Source organism: Nannobrachium achirus (genome assembly GCF_963921795.1).
Source record: "Nannobrachium achirus genome assembly, contig: SCAFFOLD_302, whole genome shotgun sequence".
Lineage (NCBI taxonomy): Eukaryota > Metazoa > Chordata > Actinopteri > Myctophiformes > Myctophidae > Nannobrachium > Nannobrachium achirus.
In genome coordinates this window covers 69912-73907 of record NW_027664547.1, presented here as the reverse complement: position 1 = coordinate 73907, position 3996 = coordinate 69912, and the positions used below count along the sequence as shown (strand labels likewise).

The following is a 3996-nucleotide window of genomic DNA, read 5'->3' as shown; positions in this document are numbered from 1 at the left end:
ACCCACTGTGTGTGTCCCAAATACATTGCGTTACCGTGTAAATATCCCAACAAATCCACAGTGCGTGCCCTTCTTAAGGCATGTAAACCAGCAAGTGTTAAATGGAGTACAAAATGTACCAAAAAACAAGTCCTCTCATACGATGTTCACATTGTTCAGTTAAACCTGCACGTTATACAGCATCAATATTTACAGGTGGCTTTAAGCTTTCAAGGGCTTCCTAAAGAGTCTATCCCAAGCCATGCAACAATGCACACTGCCATTGTGTGTGCAGTTCTCCAACAATAAAACTTAAGGGAGTCCATTTCTCAGTCCTGTCCATTGACCTGTCCTTCAATGTCCACTTCAGCTTAAAGGTCAGGGTCAAGGCCTAAACTCTGCTTACAACTTCTTCCTCAATAGCTTGTTTCTCAACCCATGAACCAATGCCGAGCATTGGCCTCCACCAATGTCCATCAGCATCTTCTGGATTATTTCAAAAGTGTACCTTAATCCTTTGGGATAATCGATGTTTAGGGCGTACAGCAGACCCATGAGCAGTGCCACAGCATTTGGAAAATCACAGATTTCTGGAAAGATGATTTTCTCCTCGATGACCACTGCGAATCCAAGAACCTCAGTGTCCTCTGTCACTTGAAGGATCCCCACCGCAATTCCTTTGGTCATCTCTGCCTCAGAATCTGTGGCCTAAACAAAGTGAACAAACAATAGAAACTTTAAGACAATATATAAACTTGATTGATTTTGGTGCATTAAGTGTGAATCACACCATTGGTTCTCAAAACTTTTAACTTGAGACCCAAAAGAGAAATGCACCTCCCTGGGACCCTAACTAGTGAAAATAGTTAATCTAAAAGCTCACAACACTTCACATTGCAATGAATTGTGAGCTTTTAGATCTCTTATTTTCACTACTACTCATGATTGGTTCCAACCCACTGTTAGGAGACACACAGTAACATAGGATACGTATAAGTAGAGTACAGGCTGATGGAAAATATAAAATATACCTGGACTTTCTTGCCAAAGTTGGATCCAGCATCTTTGAGGTAGAGGGGGAGCCCCATCAACACCACATCCCTTTTCCATTGGTTGGAACACTAAACAAATAGACAATACACAACCAATGGAACAGTTTCAGTCAAATTACATCAGGCTAGAGTATTTAACAGTTGAAGGGAGTCGATAAGGATAAATGATAAGAGAGTGTGTGTGTGTGTGTGTGTGTGTGTGTGTGTGTGTGTGTGTGTGTGTGTGTGTGTGTGTGTGTGTGTGTGTGTGTGTGTAGCTCTATATTTCCAAAATACCAATGTCATCCAATCAGGAGAGGGAGATACTGGATAAACAAGTGAATTTCTAAGTCATGAAACAAATTTGGAAAACCATACAATTAAAGCTGGTAAAGGGTTTCTTTCTCCTGGTTGTATGAAACCATTGACCCATGTTGAAAATATTTGTTTTTATTAAAAAGCAGGAGAGACGGGACTGGGAGAAGCCTGTTACTGTTTTTTTAAGAAATCTGTCAGACAATAATGTCACTGGAGAATGGGTTTCTGAACTTCCTACAGCTCTCCTAAGAGACTTGGACCGAGTAGAAAATAATTGTGCTATTTTATTATGAACATTAGTGAGGACCTATATGAAGATAGGTTGAAAAGTGACAGAGTCATCCTTTAACCCTTTTTGGCCTGACATAAGTTTTCTGAAAAACAATTAGTCAAAAGTTAACCTACAAAAACAAATATGTTGCTACATACTGTACATGTACTGTAATATTCCAAAATGTGTTCCCGGCCTGTTAAGCATACTTACATCACTATCCAGTGTCTTCAAAAGACTTTTCAGCTCCTCCACACCTGTCTTGGCTCTGTAGATATCCAGGAACCTTGGCAGATACTTGTCCAGTCCAGCGAAGAGGGCGCCTTTCAGGTCAACAGATGTAAGGCGAGCAAACTCTGCTTCAATCTATAGGCATTAAAGAACAAAAAACAAGCAGAGGGATTGGCTTAAGGTAGAGTTGTGATGAAACAAAGGCTTCAGTGCTAGTTCAGAGTAAACAGACAATAACCAGTCAGACAAAATTACCAGTCTGAGTCCCTAATCAGGAGAAAAGCGACTGTCAGGTCGCATCCACAAACTTTAGAAGGCAATCATAGCCAATCAGGAGGTAATATGGGAAATTGGACAGATCTATGTTGATTACATGACTTTAAAGATACGGTGTACCGGTTTGCATGATTTTAGGCCAAAATTCGGCCTGATGGTGGCGCTAGAAGCTGGAGGTTGTGGTTTGCCATCCAAAGAGTGCAAAGTGTGACAGACAGCTGGTGGAGGTTTTCATAGTAATTATCCTGAAAATAAGCCAAGGGATTACCTCAGTGTAGCAGGAATGCCTTCGGAGAGATCAGGAGATGGCCATGCAACATGTAGGCTGACAGGGGATGTAGTGGTTCGGCTCTGCCACGTCTACCACAAACAGCTGGGAATCCTCATTGCAAACTTCAAAACATCTATAGAGGTCCAGGTACCAAGCAGAGAAAGGTTGTAGAACAATGAATGGGTTATTGTCCACTATAACAATGTACAGGACTTGGCAGAAATCAGGGAGTCCACTTGTGCTTCCATATGATACAAACATCCCCTTCACATATTTTGTTCCATGTATTAGGGCTGTTGTGGCAAGTGATACATTAGTCAGATCACTGAATTTGTGCTGAATAGCTAGTGGGAGGGCCACATTTTCAAGGGAAATATGTTGTCCTCTCTACTACTACTGTTGGCTTGAACAGGCGAGGCATGTCAAAATGGTATGCCAACATAAGTAAATCACCCCCAAAATAACTTTTTCTCTGTTGATTACTCACGCCATGGAGACTTGAGTTTAACAATATTTGTAGGTTTTTGTCACATTCCTAACACAAAAATGTGATTACAATAAATGTATGTTGACTGTCTCTGCCATTATTACTTCAATTATTCTGAAAATAAGCAAAAGGAATACCTCAACTGAGCAGGAACGCTTTGGAAGATCAGCCTTGCAACAAGTAGGCTGACAGGGGGGATTTAGTGGTTCAGCTATGTTGGGAAGTTGGGAATCCTCTGCAATTGGAGCCTTAGAAAAAGAAAAGACAGAATTAGGACAGATATGCGACTTGGTAGTTTAATACAGTGGTTCTCAACCTATTCAAGCCGTGACCCCCCCAATACCCCCCCCCCCCCCTCCCACCCTGACGAGCACTAAGAGTTGAGGAATTACATTATGTATAACACGGTTCAATTCATGGGTTGCAATTGTAGTCCTACAGCGGCCATGTTGAGGAACAACACAGGTGTTCTGATTGGCGTAGAACATTAGTTCTGTGCCAATCAGACAATCAAAGACCTGTGTTGCTCCTCAACATGCTGAGTTTAGGACTACAATAGCAACCCATGAATAGTGAAAATAGCAGATCTACATGCTGCATGCAACACCGTTGTGCATGTAGCATCTAGCATGTAGATCAGCTATTTTTGTAATTTACTGTTAAGACAGAAAACAATGTTGTACATTAAGTTAATCATGTGGGGACCCCCTGGGGTCCTGACCCACAGGTTGAGACAAACCACTGGTTTAATAGGCATTTTATATTTTCCTCCAAGCTATTTAAAGAAAATGACACCATATTTTCAGTCACCAGTTTAACAGTATAAAGGGCAATACTGTATATACTATATACTGTGCACACTCCAGAAAAAAGTGTCAGAGCTCAGAGTCTTACAACGTAATAGTTCTCACATCACAGCAATGAATGGTAGTTTCACATGGCTTCAAGTCCAAACTAGTCTCCAGTATTAATGTATTGCTGCTATTACAATCTCAAGTAAAAATTAAACACATCCTAATGGCTATGGCCTAAAATGTTCTCCACCAAGGTTATTCAAAGCCTATTTAGTGCTTTTGCAACACATTTTAACTATAGCAATTACAAGTTTGAATACCACACTTTGTTATGAAAT

At 40.8% G+C, this 3996-nt stretch overlaps 1 long non-coding RNA gene across 1 annotated transcript; it reads right to left on the bottom strand.

Annotated features, from left to right (window-relative positions):
• Window positions 1-587: 587 nt before the first annotated feature.
• LOC308280942 lies at window positions 588-3129 on the bottom strand. Its single transcript, XR_013961795.1, has 5 exons — window positions 3002-3129; window positions 2375-2510; window positions 1813-1965; window positions 1011-1100; window positions 588-687 (listed from the first exon to the last, which is right to left on the bottom strand). It is a non-coding gene; the product is annotated as an uncharacterized lncRNA (long non-coding RNA).
• Between the last annotated feature and the right edge of the window lie 867 nt (window positions 3130-3996).